The sequence below is a fragment of the Callithrix jacchus genome, chromosome 7 (assembly GCF_049354715.1).
Source record: "Callithrix jacchus isolate 240 chromosome 7, calJac240_pri, whole genome shotgun sequence".
NCBI classification, from domain to species: Eukaryota; Metazoa; Chordata; class Mammalia; order Primates; family Cebidae; genus Callithrix; species Callithrix jacchus.
Genome location: NC_133508.1, coordinates 46,647,652 through 46,667,910, shown reverse-complemented (window position 1 = coordinate 46,667,910; position 20,259 = coordinate 46,647,652). Strand labels below are relative to the sequence as shown.

Genomic DNA, 20,259 nt, shown 5'->3' with positions numbered 1-20,259 from the left:
AGGCACGTGCCACCATGCCCAGCTAATTTTTTGTATTTTTAGTAGAGATGGGGTTTCACCATGTTGACCAGGATGGTCTTGATCTCTTGACCTCGTGATCCACCCGCCTCAGCCTCCCAAAGTGCTGGGATTTCAGGCGTGAGCCACCGCTCCTGGCCGGCTTCAGATTTTTATTGCTGGGTAAATTTTCTAACAAGATGAACTAATTGCCTGCCTTCTGATTTGAACATTCTGATCTTGGTAGTATAATCTGCCATGTATATGTATATATATTTCACGTGATTCATTACTGTAGAAATGATTACTGAAATTTCCTAAGTTGTTATAAACTTTGGATTATACACATATGGTTAAAGACCTCTTTGAGACTTTTAATTTTTAACATTTATAAATGCAAAAATGTGCAGACATCTTGTTTCTATTAATATATTGAGAACAGTTTTTATTAATATTTTATTAATACTAAGAAATCTAGCTTTATAAAACATTACATGTTTCTTTCATATTTTGGTTGGAATGGCTTACCACCTTTGTTTTCATAGCTTAGTGAGAATTTAATCTTGTGGAATCCTTAAGCACTTTTGATGCTACAAAAACTTTAGTTGGCTGGATGTAGAGGCACATGCCTGTAATCCCAGCACTTTGGGGGCCTGAGGTGGGCAGATCACTTGAGCCCAAGAGGTGGAGAGCAGCCTGGACAACATGGTAAAACCCAGTTTCTGCAAAATAATAATAATAATAATAATAATAAATAAATAAATAAAATAAAAAGCCAGGTGTGGTGACATGCACCTTTAGTCTTAGCTACTCGGGATGCTGAGGAGGGAGAATTGATTTATACTGGAAGGTCAAGTCTGCAGTGAGCCATGATTCAGCCACTGCACTTCAGTCTGGGTAACAGAGTGAGACTGTCTCAAAAAACAAAAAACCAGGCCGTGTGCGGTGGCTCACACCTGTAATCCCAGCACTTGGGGAGGCTGAGGTGGGTGGATCATGAGGTCAGGAGTTCAAGACCAGCCTGGCCAAGATGGTGAAACCCCATCTCTACTAAAAATACAAAAATTAGCCGGGTGTGCTGGTGGGCGCTTGTTGTCCTAGCTACTTGGGAGGCTGAGGCAGAGAATTGCTTGAACCTGGGAGGTGGCAGTTGCAGTGAGCTGAGTTGGCACCACTGCACTCCAGCCTGGGCTACAGGCTAAGACTCCATCTCAAAACAAACAAAAAAACCCAGACCAACCCTCCCCTTCACAACTTTAGTGCCTTGGGTTATATGTATGCTTGGAATATTTATTTTATAATTGTTCTGATAATGAACAGTGACTTTCTTTTTTTGAGACAGAGTCTTGCTCTGTCACTAAGCTGGAGTGCAGTGGCACGATCTTGGCTCACTGCAACCTCTGTCTTTCTGGTTCAAATGATTTCTCCTGCCTCCGCCTCCCCTGTAACTGGGACTTGAGGCTGGTGTCACCATGCCCAGCTGAGTTTTGTGTTTTTAGTAGAGACCAGGTTTCACCATGTCGCCCAGGATGGTCTCAGTCTCTTGAGCTTGTGATCCGCTCACCTCAGCCTCCCGAAGTTTTGGGATTACAGGCGTGAGCCACTGCGCCTGGCCCAGCAGTGACTTCTTTTCACAGCTCAGATAAGTTTGGTTTTATACAGCTTATCTTTCTTTTTTTTTTGAGACGGAGTTTCGCTCTTGTTACCCAGGCTGGAGTGCAATGGCACGATCTCGGCTCACCGCAACCTCCCCCTCCTGGGTTCAAGCAATTCTCCTGCCTCAGCCTCCTGAGTAGCTGGGACTACAGGCACGCACCACCATGCCCAGCTAATTTTTGTATTTTTAGTAGAGACGGGGTTTCACCATGTTGACCAGGATGGTCTCAATCTCTTGACCTCGTGATCCACCCGCCTCGGCCTCCCAAAGTGCTGGGATTATAGGCGTGAGCCACCGCACCTGGCCCATACAGCTTATCTTTCTATCTATTGAGTGTCGTATTTTGTTTACCTCAGCATATAAACAGACAAAGATTGTGCCCTTGATGAATTTTCTCACTAATGGGAAAGATGAGACATGTACACGGCTGAGTCCTAGGTAGAAGAAAGTGCCTCAAGAGGTGTTGATACTATGGTTTAAGAAAGAGAATCAGCTCTGGCCGGGGCATTAGGAAAGATTTGGTGTAGGAGTTGGTGTTTCACCTGTGTTTTGAAGGATTGCCAGGATTTGGACATGTGATAAGTAGCTAAGAGGATTTCAGGCAGGAAATTGCATGAAGCAAAGGCACAGAGGCTGGAAAGCCTGGGAAATGGTGAGTACTTTGCTGCTTCTATGATGAGGATTATTAAATTGTGTTTCGATTTTCTTTTTAAAAAAAATATCTTTTAAAATGTCCCGTAGCAGATGCAGGCAGGCATAGTTTTTTCAGCTCAGGTAATTTATATTTGAAGCTGTAGCTGGTAGCTGTTCAGACCACATAGCAAGAGCATTTTGGAGAGGGAGTCCTTAGAACTGGTTTCTCAAAGAAAGAACAGACTGGTTTGGCCAGAACCATAGAGCACTGGAAAGATATGTTGGGGTCATAGCATAGGGAGATTTAATAGCAGGGTTAAATGACTTTATTTGATAGCTTCATGCATTCAAATTAAATATAAATTGTAAGTATACCATTAATATATACTCTTTGTAATCACTTTCACACAAATATTCCTCTAGACATTTTCTGTGCATAGGCACACTATTCATGGTATCTTGAATTAAAAAAAAATTCCAAACTTACAGTTTTCAGTTCAATACTTATAACTCAGATTTGTTTGTTTTTGAAAACGGCTCCATAATTGGACACTGTAGGATGTATATTTCACTTTTTCCGTTGATGGACAGTTAAATTGTCTCAGACTCTTTGGTTTGCATCCTCATAACTATACTGTTGTACAATTGTACAAGTCTGTCTGTAGGATAAGCTCTTAAGTGGAGTTGCTGAATCTGTGGGTTACGTTTACTTTTTATTTTGAAAGCTGTTGATAAATTGCCCTCCAGGTTATGCATTTGTACACACAAAATATTTTAAGGTTTTAATTTCCTTCTCACCAATCCTGGATATTATGAAATTTCATGATCTTTGCTAATCTGATAGGTGGAAATGTATACAATATTATTATCTTTTTATTAAAAAGAAGTGTTTTTTGGCTGGGAAAGCTGGCTCATGCTTGTAATCCCAGCACTTTGGAAGGCCGAGGACTCTTGGCCAACATGGAGAAACCCCATCTCAACTAAAAATACAAAATTAGCTGGGTGTGATTGCACATGCTTGTGATCCCAGCTACTCGGGAGGCTGAGGCAGACAAATTGCTTGAATCCAGGAGGCAGAGGTTGCGGTGAGCTGAGATCATGCCCTTGCCCTCCAGCGTGGGCAACGAGAGCAAAATTCCATCTCAAAAAAAAAATTTGAGACAGGGTCTCGCTTTGTCGTCCAAGTTGTATTGCAGTTGTGTGATCACGGCTCACTGCAGCCTCAACCTTCTGGACTCAAGCAGTCTTCCCGTCTCAGTCCCCCAAGTAGCTGAGACTACAGAAGTGCACTACCACATCCGGCTAATTTGTGTAATTTTTGTAGAAATGGAGTTTACCATGTTGCCCAGGTTGGTCTCAAATTCCTGGACTCAAGCGATCCACCTATCTCAGCCTCCCAAAGAGCTAGAATTACAGGTGTGAGCCACCATGCCTGGCCTTACAAATGTGTATCTATATCTATATCTATATCTATATAGATATAGATATAGATATAGATATAGATATAGAGAGAGATTTTTTTTTTTGGAGACTGAGTCTTGCTGTATTTCCCAGGCTGGGGTGCAGTGGCGCGATCTCAGCTCACTGCAGCCTCCACCTCCTGAGTTCAAGCGATTCTCCTGCCTCAGCCTCCCAAGTAGTTGGAGCTATAGGTGTGCGCCACCACACCTGGCTAATTTTTGGTAGAGACAGGGTTTCATTATGTTGGCCAGGCTGGTCTTGAACTCCTGACCTCAAGTGATCTGTCTGCCTCAGCCTACGAAAGTGCTGGGATTACAGGGGTGAGCCACTTTGCCAGGCCCTTACAAATTTTTTTTTAGAGATGGAATCTTTGTTTCTGAGGCTGGACTGTAGTGGTGCAATCGTCGCTCACTGCAGCCTCTTAACTCTTGGGCTCAAGTGATCCTCCTGAGTAGTTGGGACTACAGGTGTGTACCACAGTGCCTGGCTCCTATAATATCATTTGAATTTGCATTTCTTTGACCATGAATGAAGTTGATGATCTTTTCATATATCAGAGTTTTAAGATAAACTTTTTGTGGTCTCTCAGTCATAGAGACAGGTGGTTTATGTTATATGGAGTATTCCTTTCTGAGTATCATTTATTTTTAAAACATTTAAATAATAAAAGCTTCATTGAGATCTGTCATATGCCATAAAATTTACCCTTTAAAGACTGCAATTTCTAGATTTTAGTCATTTATTTATGTATTTTGTTTTATTTTATTTTTTTGAGATAGAGTCTTGCTGTGTAGCCCATGTTAGAGTGCAGTGGTGTGATCGTGGCTCACTGAAGGGGTGTCTGATCTTTTGGCTTCCCAGGAGTTCGAGAGCAGTTTGGCTAACATGGTGAAACCCTGTCTCTACTAAAAATACAAAAATTAGGCGGGTGTGGTGGCTAAAACCTGTAATCCCGGCACTTGGGGAGGCTGAGGTGGGCGGATCACGAGGTCAGGAGTTCAAGACCAGCCTGGCCAATATGGTGAAACCCCCTCTCTACTAAAAGTACATAAATTAGCTGGGTGTGGTGGCGTGCACCTTTAATCCCAGCTACTCAGGAGGCTGAGGCAGGATAATCTCTTGTACCCGGGAGGTGGAGGTTGCAGTGAGCCAGTGAGCCGAGGTCATGACACTGCGCTCCAGCTCAGGTGACAGTGTGAGACATTGTCTTAAAAAAAAAAAAAAAAAGAAAAGATCTTTGACTCTTGGTCATCTTCTTCTTGCCCAGAACAGCTGTCAGTTTATGGGGATAGTGGTCAAATCCAGCCACTAGAACGTGGTTGTAGGGGCACTCTGAGGTGCCATTATCAATGTTCTTCATGATGATACCTTTGCCTCTTGAGCAGCATCTCGTGTAGTGTCTGGCTGGAACAGCAGCACTTTCCCAGGTTTTGTGAACTTGCCCATTTTTACAGCAACCACCTAGGCCTACAGCAGAAAGCCTGAGTAATTTTGTTACTTTGTTTTTTTTTTGAGATGGAGTTTCACTTTGTTACCCAGGCTGGAGTGTGGTGGCAGGATCTTGGGCTCACTGCAACCTCTGCACTCCCCCCAATTCTCTCCCCCCAGGTTCAAGCAGTTCTCCTGCCTCACCCTCCTGAAGAGCTGGGATTACAGGTGCCCACCACCATGCTTGGCTAATTTTTTTGTATTTTTAGTAGAAACTGTGTTTTGCCCTGTTGGCTAGGCTGGTCTCTAATTCCTGATGACCTTAGGTGATCCACTCTCCTCTGCCTCCCAAAGTGCTAGGATTACAGGTGTGAGCCACTGTGCCCCGCCTTATTTTAAAATTTTTTATAGAATTGGGGTCTTGCTATGTTTCCCAGTCTGGTTTCAAACTCCTTGGCCTTTCAAGGTGTTGGGATTACAGGAATGAGCCACTGCGCCCGACCTAGTCATTTATTTTAAAATTCAGTGCCTTGTTATTTGTAGTAAATGCCTATTAAGCTGGACTTGAAGTTCTCCTTCTCTTCATTCAGGATAGTAGGCCCCAAATTTGAAACAAGAAAGTGCAACTTTTTCTGTTATTTTTCCAGTTAGCGGCCTCTCTTACCAGAGACTGCAGTCAGGTAGCTGGATTCTGAAATGGAGTTAGGCGTGACAACTGCTTTGGAATCTCAGTGCTTTGGTGTACTGGATGGGGAGTGATTTCTTTTAAATAACTTGTACTTGAAACTGATTTCCAACGGCAAGAGGTGATATAACCTCTTTGACTTTTTTTTTGAAAATGCTTTAAATATAAAATCTGAAGTGAAAAAGGCTTCTAAGGTAAAAAGATTTTAAAATATGGTAAGTTGCTTTAAATTAGTAAGTCAGTTTTTTTAGGTTGGCGATTCAACTGCTTTGTAGTTAATCTGGTCATTTTTTATTCCAGAGATTTATTAATATGTCTACTAAAGTGTGTGTGTATGTGTGGTAAGATGACTAAATTGCTTCATTTTAAGAACAATAATGATCTGGTGTCTATGTTTCTTTTGTGATTCATGCAGATTTTTTTTTTATTGAGACAGAGTCTTACTCTTGTCACCCAGACTGGAGTACAGTTGGGCAGTCTTGGCTCACTGCAGCCTCTGCCTCCCAGGTTCAAGTAATTCTCCCGTCACACAGTTATTTTTGTATGGGGAAAAAAGCATGTCAGTAATTTGACTGATTTATTTCTTTTCAACTTAAAAAATTTTAAGTTTTTTCTAGAGGCAGGGTCTCCCTGTGTTGACCAGGCTGGTCTTGAACTCCTAGCCTCAAGTGATCCTTCTGCCTCAGGCTCCCAAAGAGCTAGGATTACAGCCTGAGCCCCCGTTCTAGCCTTGACTGATTTTTCTTGAGGAAACTATTTCTGCCTTCTAGCATTGGCTTCCATCTGTTGGGTCCTCTGACAGCCCCTGTCGATTGCCCAGGAATGATTACAGAGTAGTAGCTCTTATCACTGGCTAAGTCTGCGACCGCATCTGTATTGTTTCACTTTCCCATCATCTGGGAAAGATGTCAACAGAGGCTCATAGTACATGGTTTTCTATTGATTTTGGTGGAACTAAATGAATCATTTTCTCTCACTTTTGCTTTTATGTATACTTAAAGTTTCCTGTTCTTCGTAGTAAAATATTCCTAAAATTGTGGTTTTCTGTATTTTAACCCCTGCCTATTTCATTATTTTTCTATAGTTTTAGGCCTTCTCTGTTTGGACAGTCTTTTTCTTTTTTTTTTTTTGAGACGGAGTTTCGCTCTTGTTACCCAGGCTGGAGTGCAATGGCGCTCACCGCAACCTCCGCCTCCTGGGTTCAGGCAATTCTCCTGCCTCAGCCTCCTGAGTAGCTGGGATTACAGGCACACGCCAACATGCCCAGCTAATTTTTTGTATTTTTAGTAGAGACGGGGTTTCACCATGTTGACCAGGATGGTCTCGATTTCTTGACCTCGTGATCCACCCGCCTCAGCCTCTCAAAATGCTGGAATTAACCGGCTGGACAGTCTTTTTCATTGGCTTGCTTTTAGTCATTTAAATTACAATATCAGGCTGAAGTTAGTGATTTATCTTGATTGTTACAGATCAAACTCCTTATTCTACTCTTTTCCCCCTTCTCACTACTGTATTTGACTATTCTTAAAAAACATTTGCAGTATCTCCTCCTTTTCCCTCTTGACATCTTTTTTTGTTCCTTATTTTTTCATGTCTTAAGGTTTTTTCCCTACCTTAAAGTCCCTTGGTCTTTTAGTTGTAGTTTTGATTAAAGTGGATTTTTTTCTTGGGCTTTTAACTAGATTTTCTTTTCCTAGAGTTCTTTGTAGGGAGATTGAAGATCATGATGACTGACACTTGGGTCAGTGGCCTGATTACTTAGAATAAGACTTTGTGTGCCGGACGTGGTGGCTCACACTCATAATCCCAGCACTTGGGAGGCCGAGGAGGGTGGATCACGAGGTCAAGAGATGGAGACCATGCTGGTCAACGAGGTGAAACCCCGTCTCTACTAAAAATACAAAAATTAGCTGGGTATGGTGGCGCGTGCTTGTAGTCCCAGATACTCGGGAGGCTGAGGCAGGAGAATTGCTTGAACCAAGGAGGTGGAGGTTGCGGTGAGCCGAGATTGCACCATTGTACTCCATCCTGGGTAACAAGAGCGAAACTCCGTCTCAAAAAAAAAAAAAAGTTAAAAAAAGCGTAAGACTATGTGAACATTGAGTGGCTTGATATAGCATTTAATTTAGCTTGTCCATGTTGCTACTGCCACTTGAAGGCTGTTTACTGGCTTAGAGGCACTGTCCTGAATAATAACAAAATAAATATAAATTAAACACCCCATGTATTCTTGTGTAGTGCCCATTTGAGTCAAGATCTGAGATCTGGGTGTCCTATGGGGGAATACTATTTATAACTCGAGAAACAATATTTTGCTAAGAGATATGTTGATTAGATTGGAGATAACTACTAGGTCTTTAAAACATACTTTATATGTGCCACGTAATTCCTGTTTTTTTCTGGGTTCACTAAAATGTCCTGAACCATGATACCCTCTGTGCATTAGAAAAATAAGCTATGACTCCTGGTTGGCACGAGAAGACCTAGATTCCAGTTCCAACCGAACTATGGCCTTTTGAAGTATGATTATGTGCCCTACTTCCTTAGCTGTCAAAGAGGGGCAGTAGTGCATAAATTGAAGTGAACAAGTAGATATGGAAATATCTTGAAAATATGAAAATGCAATCTGGACATGGTGGCATGTATCTATAGTACCAGCTACTTGGAAGGCCGAGGCAGGAGGATCGCTTGAGCCCAAGAATTTGAGGCCAGTCTGGGCAACCTTGTCTCTTAAAAAAAAAAAAAAAAAAAAAGACCAGCGAGGTGGCTCACACTTGTAATCCCAGCACTTTTGGAGGCTGAGATGGGTGGATCACAAAGTCAGGAGTTCAAGACCAGCCCGGCCAACATGGTAAAACCCTGTCTCTACTAAAAACACAAAAATTAACCAGACATAGTGGCTGGTACCTGTAATCCCAGCTACTCGAGAGTCTGAGACAGCAGAATTGCTTGAACCCGGGAGGCGGAGGTTACAGTGAGCCAAGATCACGCCACTACACTCTAGCCTTGGCGACAGAGCAAGACTCTGTTTGGGGTGGGGGGATGAAGACAGTCTGAGTAACAGGGAGAGGCCCTGTCTTTACAAAGATAATAACAAATATTAGCTGAATGTGGTGGTGCATTCTTGTAGTTCCAGCTACTTGGGAGGCTGAGATGGATGATCACTTGAGCCTGGGAAGTTGAGGCTGCAGTGTGACGTGATGGCACCACTGCACTCCAACCTGGGTGACAGCCATCATATCACCTCAGCCATCCCTCCCGCCTTACCTTCTGGCGGTAGCTGAGACTCTAGGTTCATGTCACCACACCTAGGCAGCTTTTTTTTTTAAGAAAGATGGGGTTTTGCCATGTTGCCCAGGCTGGTTTAGAATTTTTGGGCTTATGTGATCCACCTGCCTTGGCCTCCCAAAGTGCAGGGATTACAGGCATGAGCCATCCTTCTGGGTCACCTTTTTCTTCTCTTTTAACAAATTCAGCAATTTTTCAGTCCCAGAAATCTGTAAATACATTGTTTGTGGAAAAATAGAAGGAAATGGTATCAAAAGATGGTTTCTATTAGGAATGGGAACAGGTAGCAGTTGTTCCTGCCACTTCAACAATCACAGGCCCAGGACCCTTTAATATAAGAAGCTTTTAGTTCCTGAAATGATTTCAGAGGCCGTTTTTGTCTCTCTTTCAAAAAAAAAGTTTTTTTTTTTTGAGAGATAAAATATTGCACAGTGACAGTTGCAATTTTGAAGTTTTGTTTAGACAGAGTCTTGCTTTGTTACCCAGGCTGGAGTGCAGTGGCATGATCTTGGCTCTTTGCAACCTCCACCTCCTGGGTTCAAGTGATTCCCGTGCCTCAGTTTCCTGAGTAAGTGGAACAACAGGTGTGTGCCACCATACCTGGCTAGTTTTTTTTGTAGTTTTCTTTTTCTTTTTTTCTTTTTTGATACAGAGTTTCGCTGTTTTTGCCCAGGCTGGAGTGCAATGGCGCGATCTTGGCTTACCGCAACCTCTGCCTTCCAGGTTCAAGCAATTCTCCTGCCTTGATCTCCCGAGTAGCTGAGATTACAGGCATGTGCCACCATGCCTGGCACATGTATTTGTATTTTTAGTAGAGACGGGGTTTCTGCATGTTGGTGAGGTTGATTTTGAACTCCCAACCTCAGGTGAACCACACACCTTAGCCTCCCAAAGCACTGGGATTACAGGCATGCGCCCCAGTGCCCAGCTATTTTTTTTGTGTGTGTTTTTAGTAGAGGTGAGGTTTTGCCATATTGGCCAGGTTGGTCTGGAACTCCTGGCCTCAAGTGATCCACCTGCCTCGGCCTCCAAAAGTGCTGGAATTACAGGTGTGAGCCATCATCGCACCTGGCCTCAAAATGTTTATTCCAGTCTAATCATTATTAAGGAAAGAAGCTCTGAAGAGTCAAAGATTAACTTGTAATTATAACAGTTTATATGGGTCCTTTCTTCCCCCGATAAACTGTCCTGACTCAGAGTAGTCTGGTTAAGTGCCTCTTCCCATGAGAAGTCCACATAATTTAGATTTTCTCACTTTTGGTTTGGTTATTTGGCTTAATGTTTTCCTGTAGGAAGCAGCCATATTTTTACCATTTCCTTAGAAGAATATAGGTGCTGACAAATTCCCTGCATCCCCAAGTTCATTTTGCTTGGGTCTTAACCTCTTCGTAGTTTTCTAGGATGCTGATTGCCAGCCTTGTTGATGTGGGACTGGCTTTGAAATCCAAGACATCTTTTGAGGATATCAAAGTACAGTAAAGGGTGGAAATGATAAGGTTGCCGAATACTTGGAGAGTATCACATGATGTTGATATGCCTACTGTAGTGATTTTTGAGCCTTGGAAATGTAGGCTTTTGATGTAGCTGTCACGAAGGTGAGGCTCAGCCCTGTCTGTGAATTTCTCCAGAATGATTTGGTTTCGGTTCCCAGTATCAAAATAGATCCCCCCTCTTTTTTTGAGACAAGAGTATCATTCTGTCTCCCAGGCTGGAGTGCAGTGGTGCGATCTTGGCTTACTGCAACCTCTGCTTCCTGAGTTCAAGCAGTTCTCCTGCCTCAGCCTCCCAAGTAGCTGAGATTACAGGTGCCTGCCAGCATGCTTAGCTAAGTTTTGTATTTGTAGAAGAGACGGGGTTTCACCATATTAGCCAGGCTGGTCTGGAACTCTGACCTCAAGTGATCCACCTGCCTCAGCTTCCCACAGTGCTGGGATTACAGGTGTGAGCCACCCATCCGGCCTCCCTGCTTCTTTATATTCTACCGTCCTCCCAGTCTCACAGCTTCTTTAAAGTTTCCTGATATTGAGAAACACACTTGATGTAAGACACCATTAAAAAGAATCCAGCATCTGGGGGAGGTGTTAGGGAGTTGAATGTTGTTAAAGCATCAAGGAGAGAGGAGTTTGACCTATTTTGAGCTCATCTGTGACACCTGTTTCGTTTAGAAAACTCTAATGACACTAGTTGGCAGAGTTGCATTTTTGAAGTTGTTTCCTTTAGACACAGTGATAGTCATCTGTCTTCTTTTAGGAGGTGATTGTCTAGGAGTAACTATATGTGCACTCTTAGTACCGTGTCACAACCACCGTGGAATCCACTTACAGAGAAGATTTGTGGAGCGCTTCAGCCTGTTTATGGTGTTACTGAGAAAGGAACTGTGGCCATTTGGTATAATTCTGGACAGAAGACCTCTTGTTTGTATTACATTGAATTAGAGGTCAGTATTTGAAATTTTCTCTTTGAGTGGCTATTATAAGATGATCCTGTAATAATTGATCACTATGAAATTAGCCGACTACATAGTATCTTTCAAAGATGAGGTAAACTGTTGAACTTGTGATTATGTGGTTTCTGGTATGAATTACTGAACTGATGTTTGTTTTTATGTGCATAGATAAGCCTATATGCTTGATACTCTTTCAATTATAAACCTGATGGGTTATGAGAGATCGTAACTTGGGCTTCATTAAGTGAAGAAGGCACTTTTCTACTTTATCTTTTTGTTTTTTTCTTTTGAGACAGGGTCTTGCTTTGTTGCCCAGGCTGGAGTGGTACAGTCATATTTTTTTTTTTTTTTTGTAGAGAGGAGGTCTTGCTATGTTGCCCAGGCTGGTCTCGAACTCCTGGGATCAAGTGACCCTCCCCAATCAGCTTCTCGAAATGCTGGGATTACAGGTGTGAACCAATGTGCCCAGCCTAGTATCATATTTTATACAAAATACATTTTATACAGTTCACATATTCTGTTTCATGTCTTCTCTTGTCTCTCACCCCAAGCACCTGCTGATTATACCTGTTTATCTTCCCCTCCTTTTACTTCTTAGCTCCTGTTTATTCTTCAGATCTCAATTTAGGGATCATTTTGTTTGGAAAGCCTTCCTCAATTAGGGCTGTGCCAGGGTGCTCTCCCTGGCACCTGTACTCCCCCGAGACATCTCTTATTATGCTTCATTGTAGTTGTACCTGTACTCATCAGCGGCTTTGCTACCCTGTGAGCCCTGCAAGCACAGGGACGAGCCTTGTTTGCTGTTGAATCTTCATCTGATAATGCTTTTAAATTAATGATGATAAAGGACATCCATACACCAAAGCACAGTTTTTTTTTTTTAAAGGTGTGGATGTTTGTTTATTTATATATTGTGTTTAACTTGAAAGTGAATGGCTTATAAAATAGCATTTGTTCTGCTCAGATTTTATTTTACAGGGAAATACATACTTCAGTTCTGACTCTGATTAAACAATCAGAGGGCTGGTGAGACACATAAATGCGATGCGGTTAGTAAATACTTGTGTAATATAACGGTTGGACTTTGTCACTATCATTATAGCTTCTTCAAAAAACATCTCCTTAATAAATACTTTCCTGCTTCTACGTACCCATTATTACCATATATTAAAAATTACTACATTATTATAGCATTATGGTGTTATTATAACATACATTCACATAACATGGTTGTATTATGTTTTTTTGCATACATATTCCTTAAGTATTTTTCCATTATTGGGCATTTAGCTTATTTCCATTATTCTTTTTTCTACTATCTACTAATATAACCATAAACTTTATATAGCACTTCTTTTTAATGCTTTTGTTATTTAATGCTTTTATTTTTTTGAGAGAGGGTCTTACTCTGTCACCCAGGCTAGAGTGCAGTGACACCATCATGGCTCACTGCAGCCTTGACCTCTCCTGGGCTCAAGCCTTCTAAGTAGCTGGGACTGCAGGTGTGTGCCACCATGCTTGGCTAATTTTTGTGTTTTTTGTAGAGATGGGATTTTGCCATGTTTCCCAGGCTGATAATGCTTTTAAATTAATGATGATAAAGGACATCCATACACCAAAGCACAGTTTTTTTTTTTTAAAGGTGTGGATGTTTGTTTATTTATATATTGTGTTTAACTTGAAAGTGAATGGCCTATAAAATAGCATTTGTTCTGCTCAGATTTTATTTTACAGGGAAATACATACTTCAGTTCTGACTCTGATTAAACAAATAATAAAATGAGGCAACCGTGATACTCAGACGGGAGAGACACTGACAGGGTGTATGGATGGTATCATTTTAAATAGGTTATTCAGGGAGGCTTCTCTGAAGAGGTGACATTTGAACAAGGCCTTGAACAGGCTAAGGAGCCACACAGAGGTATGGGAGTAGAGTTTTCCAGGCAGAGGGAACATCAGGTGCAAAAGTCCCAAGGTGAAAAGCCTGTAGATTTGGTCAAGGAACAGTGGAAAAACTCTGGGAGAACAGTAGGAGATGATACTAGGAAAGAGCGGCAGAGGCCAGGTCATAAAGTTCCTTGTGGACCACACTAAGACCTCTGGCTTTCATTCCAAGTATAATGCCACTGGAAGGTTTTCATCAGGGTGTGACAGGATCTGATCTCTGTCTTAAAAAGATCACTTTGGCTGCTGTGTGAAGGTTAGACTGCTCTCTTTACCGGCTGGAACCATGGAGGGTATTGAAGAGAAGAAGAAGGTTCCTGCTGTGCCAGAAACCCTTAAGAAAAAGTGAAGGACAGAGCCGAAGATCAACTGCCTGAGAAAGAAGTTTGCCTAAAACATGCTTTGAAAGGCAAGAAGGAAGCTTATCTATGAAAAAGTGAAGCCCTATCACAAACAACATAGGCAGATGTACAGAACTGAAATTCGAATGGCGAGGATGGAAAGAAAAGCTGGCAACTTCTATGTACCTGCGGAACCCAAATTGGCCTTTGTCATCAGGATCAGTGGTATCAATGGCGTGAGCCCAAAGGCCAGAAAGGTGTTGCGGCTTCTTTGCTTTCGTCAAATCTTCAATGGAACCTTTGTGAAGCTCAGCAAGGCTTTAGTTAACATGCTGAGGATTGTGGAGCCATATATTGCATGGGGAACCCAAATGTAAAGTTAGTAAGTGAACTAATCTACAAGCATGGTTATGGCAAAATAATAAGCGAATTGCTTTGAAAGATAACACTTTGATTGCTTGATCTCTTGGTAAATATGGCATCATCTGCATGTAGGATCTGATTCGTGGGATCTATACTATTGGAAAATGCTTCAAAGAAGCAAATGACTTTCTGTGGCCCTTCAAATTATCTTCTCCACAAGATGGAATGAAGAAAAAAACACCCAATTTGTAGAAGGTAGAGATGCTGGCAACAGGGAGGATCAGATCAACAGGCTTCTTAGAAGAATGAACTGAGGTGTCCACCACAATTATTTTTCTAGTCTGGTCAGTTAATAAACAGTGACTGCTCTCAAACTGAAGAAAAAGAAAGACTGCTGCCAGTCAGAGTGGAAGCAGGCAGACTGACGAGGAGCTGTGGCCAGACTCTGCAGGGCTGTGCTGTGGGCTTGGGTTATCGTGATGGTGGTGGAGGCGATGAACAGTGTTTGGGTTTGCGATTTGATGAAGTGATGTGTTCTGAGGCAAACCACTCGCTAAACACATCACTAAACACATCAAGGCAAACTATGAGTTAGTGTTTAAAATGCCTTTCTCTTCAAAGCATTTCCTAGATTCTTTATCCTTGAAATTCTTCTGTTGGAGAATGGAACCAGGAAAGATAAGGACTGGGGCTTGGTTGCATTGTGAATCTGCTTGCTGATGGAACAGGAAAGATGGTGTGACAGCAGATGTGCATATTTTCCTCTATAATGGTCATTTACTTAATATAAAAAATATGTCTGAAAAAATGTATGCTTGGGTAAGTAATATGCTGAATTCGGGTGTTTGGTGTGATTGTATTAGGCTAGACCTGTTTAGTAGTAACTTAAATATGTTGCAGCAATGATAAGGAATGTAGGGGTGCCTTTCTGCTGTTATCAGAATCCATTAATAGGTTTTACTATGTTTGACTGCCTTTTATTGTTGGGCTTTATGGTTCATACTGGAGGTGCACGTGTAAATGACTTCTCTTCTACTATGGTTTCTCAAGGTCTTAAAAACAGTGTTGGCTGGGTGTGGTGGCTCACACCTATAATCCCAGCACTTTAGGAGGCTGAGGCAGGCAGATAATGAGGTCAAGAGATCGAGACCATCCTGGCCAACATGGTGAAACCCCATCTCTACTAAAAATACAAAAATCAGCTGGGTGTGGTGGTGTACACCTGTAGTCCCAGCTACTTGGGAGGCTGAGGCAGTTGAATCGCCTGAACCCAGGAGGCACTGGTTGCAGCAAGCCAAGATCGCACACTGCACTCCAGTCTGGCGACAGAGCAAGACTCCATCTAAAAAAAAGCATTGTTGTATTTTGAGTAAATACCTGTTTATTCCATAGTAAGTATAGATGTTAGACAGGTTATGATTTACTTTGGGTGGGATTTTACCTAGGTGGAGCACTGGATCATGTTCTTGAGCCGTGTGGAATTTTGATTGGCTTATGTGAATGCTTCACACTGCTGGCCACCCTTTGTTGCCTAAGCGGTAGAGATGTAAGCTCATCCTGGGTAAATTTTTTAGTGTACAAGATTCTTTAAAAGTGGCTGAAGGTACTTCTCAAGCCATTAAATTGCAGTGAACTGTCTTTTTTTTCTTTAGCAAAATTTGGTTTTGGGAGTATGACATTTAAACTTGTATCTGCTATTTGTAAGATATGAAGTGATAGTATGAGTGTTTCGGGGGTTTTGGTTGTTTTTTTAGTGTTGGGATCTTTTAGGATAGAATCCCTTTTCCTTAACCACTTAAAGCTTGAGAACAAAGATTTGGAAGCCTTCTTTGGGTAGCAGATCATTTTATTAACCTGATAAAAACATGTTTGTTCAACATATTTATTTAGCATAATATTTATTGAATAGCTACGGTCTACCAGGCAGTTTATATAGGTTTAGGATACATCAGTGAACAAAAGAGTAAAAACTCCAAACAAACCTAAAATCCCTGCCTCTGTGGAGCTTATATTCTGGTGGAATCTAATAAGTAATAAACAAGAATGTTATGTAGTATATTAGAATATGACAAATGCTATGGAAAAAATAGATATTGTAAGGGAGTTTAAAGGAGGTGGAAAGATAGTGGTTGTTGCAATTTAAATAGGGGGAGTCAGGATAGGTCTCATAGAGAGGGTGATGTGTGAGCAAAAGGCTAAAATGTATGGGAGTTACCCATGCGGAGTTCTGCAGTGTGAGCTTCCCAGACAGGAGAATAGTCAGTGGAAAGGTCCTAAAGTGGGCACAAGGAAGACAATGTGGCGTTTTTTTTTTTTGAGACTGAGTTCCGCTGTTACACAGACTGGAGTGCAATGGCAGGATCATGGCTCACCGCAACCTCCGCCTCCTGGGTTCAAGCAATTCTCCTGCCTCAGCCTCCTGAGTAGCTGGGACTACAGGCACACACCACCATGCCCAGCTAATTTTTGTATTTTTAGTAGAGACGGTTTCACCTTGTTGACCAGGATGGTCTCGATCTCTTGACCTTGTGATCCACCCGCCTCGGCCTTCCAAAGTGCTGGGATTATAGGCGTGAGCCACTCTTCCCGGCCAGACAATGTGGCGTTGTTTTTTAAGATGGAGTCATGTTCTTTTGTCCAGGCTGGAATGCAGTGACACAATCTTGTCTCACTTCAATGTCTGCCCCCCGGGTTCGAGTGATTTTCCTGCCTCAGCCTCCTGACTAGCTGATACTACAAGGGTCTGCCATATTGGCCAGGCTGGTCTTGAGCTCCTGACCTCAAGTGATCTGCCCACCTCGGCCTCCCAAAGTGCTGGGATTACAGGCATTAGCCACTGCACCTGGCCAATTTTTTTCTTTTCTTTTTTGAGACAGAGTCTTGCTATGTTGCCCAGGCTGGACTGTAGTAGTGGGATCATGGCTCACTGCAGCCTTGACCTCCCGAGCTCACGTGATCCTTCCACTTTAGCCTTCTGAGTAGGTGGGACTGCAGGCACACACCACCATGCCTGGCTAACAGCAGGTTTTTTGGGGAAGATCAAGAGCTTACTTTGGACACACTGAGGTTAACGTAGTATTAGATACCGAAGTGGAGATGCCAAATAGACAGTGTTAAGATGGTGTAAGAGTCTGGAATTCACGTGAGAAACCTGGATTGGAGATACATAGTGGTGATTTTGTGGCAAATGTAAGTAAAGCTGGGAAACCAGAAGAGATTATCAGTGAAATATGCAGAAGAGAAGAGAAAAAGTTCAAGAACAAAGTCCTGGGACATTAAAAAGTCTGAGAGAAGAACAGTCAGCAACAAAAGCTGATGAGAGATCATCAAAAAGGAGGAAAACCAAGAAATCGTAGACCATATTATATGGCATCCTGGAAGCCAAATGAGAAAAATGTATTCAAGCAGGAGGGGCAGATGAAGTGTGTCAAAAATCTGCTAAAAATCGGCTTAGGACTGAGAACTGATCATTGGGTTTAGCAATGTGGAGAGGTGATCGTGGCAAGATTAGTTTCAGTGGAGGGTTTGGTTCAACATCCTTATTGGAGTGGGTTTAAGAGAGAATGAAAGGAGAATTTGAGAGAGTGAATATAGCACCTTTTTGAGGATATTTGCTGTAAAGGAGAATAGAGGAATAGGGTTGAAACTAGTGGAAATTCAGTGAAGACATAGAAATAGCACACTACCTTAAAATCTGGTATAATTTCAGGGGATTAATGGGTCCCCCAAATCCCTCTGTGAACCTGCAATTTAAAAACTGCTTGTCAGTAAAACCATGAAACAGTTTTACCTCACTTCCCTCCCTTGAGATTTCTCTTTTATATTAAGATGTTGCATGGTTTGGTAATTAGACCTACTACAAGGAATGTGAATTCCTATGTGTCTTCAGTTTTCTCTGTAAGGAATAGGCCTTGGTACAAATTGGCCTTCCATTTTTGGAATCTATTTTATGCTAAGTATTTACCCAGGCATTCTACACAAATTTAATCTTTATTGCAATCCTATGTAATAGATATTATTTTCCCTATTTTATAATTGTGGGAAAATGGAGGCACAGAGAGATTCAATAACTTTCCCGAAGTACCTCAGCTAGGAAGTGGCAGAGCAGAGTTTTATTTTAGTTTATTTTTTATCTATTTGTTTTAGGACAGAGTCTCACCCTGTTGCCCAGCTGGATGGCAGTAGGACAGTCATAGCTCACTGCAACCTAGACTTCCCAGGCTTAAGCAACCCTCCTGCCTCAACCTCTGGGACCACAGGTGTGTGCCACCACACCCAGCCAATTAAAAAAATTTTTTTTTTAAATAGAGGCAAGGTCTCATTATGTAGCCCAGGCTGGTCTCAAACCCCTGAACTCAAGTGTTCTGCCTTGTCGTCCCAGAGTGCTGCGATTACAGACATGAGCCACAGCACCAGGCCTCATGGTTCTTTAATTGTGGATGCTAATCAAGTTTGTGAATGTGGGGTAGATAAGTGAGGTATAGGTAGGTTTTGAAGGGCAAGTGGTGCTTAGGAATTCTTTGAGATTCAATTTAAAGATTGTCTGAAAGAGAAAGCGTTGTCCTCAGAGATTGCTCTCAGATAACATAAAATAGATATAGTAAGATTATAATAGTTTTTATTCTAAGGGCTTGAGAATAGCTTCTTTTCCTCCAGCAGAAAGGTAAGCATCCTGTTCCATTGTGTGATAGTTGTTGGTTGGCACACAGATCTACTTTTTCTATTTCCAGGAAGTGAAACCACTTCCTCTCCACCTGTACTTTATTTTCTGGTCCTTTTGACAGTTGGGCTTGATATTTTGGTATACCCTGGATGGCATTGTTCTCTTGACTCAGATGACCTAAATTATTGGGTGTTTATTGTAGAGTGGTTCAAATATGCGTTTGAGGCCCTAGAGTTAAAAATGGATGATTCTGAGTCAATGTGGCTTGAAGAGCATGTCACTGAGGATCTCCTAGTCTGGTGGGATGCAGTGTTTGCTCTGCTCCAGGTCGCATACCCTTTTTCTCTGCTGTTTGTGCTCAGGCATGTGCTCACTGTAATGTCTACTCAAAGCCAGTCTCATTAAGACCAGCCAAGGCCAGGAAGTAAGGAGGAAATAATACATACGAGGGTGCTGGAGCCCAAATAGATTGTCCTTTACCCTGAGGTACAGGTCAAATTAGTGACAGAGCTGGCAGTAGAACCTAGTCATCTTAATGCCTAAATTAGTGAGACTTAGGCATTTTTTTGAGACAGTCTTGCCACCCAAGTAGCTAGGATTATAGATGCACTATACCACACCTGGGCTAGTTTTTGTGGAGACAGAGTTTCACCATGTTGGCCATGCTGGTCTCAAATTCCTGGCCTCAAATGATCTGCCCGCCTCGACCTCCCAAAGTGCTGGGATTACAGGCATATGCTGCTCCTGGTCACTAAGTTAATGTTTTTTTAAATAAATGAATGGAAGCACTTTTATGTAATCATTACTTTTGTGTAATCATAAATTTTCATCGTTATCATAATGAATGCATAATGTGTCATAAGTGTTTTCTGTTTTTTTTTTTTTTTTTTTTTTTTACTATTCTAACACTGTGGATCTTTTTATTTGCCTTCGGTAAATATTGATTATCATTTTTCTGGGCACTGAGGAGATGATAATGAATAAATAGAAAAGAAATCTGTTCTCAAGGAGCTTATATTCTTCTTCTTCTTTTTTTTTTTTTTTTGGAGATGGAGTCTTGCTCTGTTGCCCAGGCTGGAGTGCAGTGGTGTGATCTTGGCTCACTGTAACCTCCATCTCCTGGGTTCAAGCAACTCTCCTGCCTCAGTCTCCTGAGTAGTTGGGATTACAGGCACCTGCCACCACACCCAGCTAATTAAAAAAAAAAAATTTTTTTTGTGATGGAGTCTTGCTCTGTCGCCCAGGCAGGAGTGCAGTGGTATGATCTTGGCTCACTGCAACCTCCATCTCCCGGGTTCATACAATTCTCCTGTCTCAGCCTCCCGAGTAGCTGGGACTACTGGCACCTGCCAC

General features: G+C 42.0%; 1 protein-coding gene and 1 pseudogene across 9 annotated transcripts in view; both read left to right on the top strand.

The window, feature by feature from the left end:
• The window catches only part of RERE (arginine-glutamic acid dipeptide repeats), a 466,088-nt gene that overhangs the window by 13,563 nt on the left and 432,266 nt on the right, over positions 1-20,259 (top strand). Inside the window, exon 2 of one of the 8 annotated variants that reach the window (XM_078330298.1) lies at positions 11,400-11,586. The exons of 6 other annotated variants lie outside the window; for them this stretch is intronic. The gene's annotated coding sequence lies outside the window, so the exon portion shown is untranslated. Of the gene's footprint in view, positions 1-2,277; positions 2,307-11,399; positions 11,587-20,259 lie in introns of those variants that run through there. One more of the 8 variants, XM_078330300.1, reaches the window with a different exon arrangement.
• Positions 13,946-20,259, top strand: part of LOC144576926 (large ribosomal subunit protein uL30 pseudogene) — a 33,622-nt pseudogene continuing 27,308 nt past the window's right edge. Inside the window, exon 1 of the transcript XR_013519774.1 lies at positions 13,946-20,259. This exon is cut by the window's right edge and continues 27,308 nt beyond it. The product of XR_013519774.1 is annotated as a large ribosomal subunit protein uL30 pseudogene (transcript).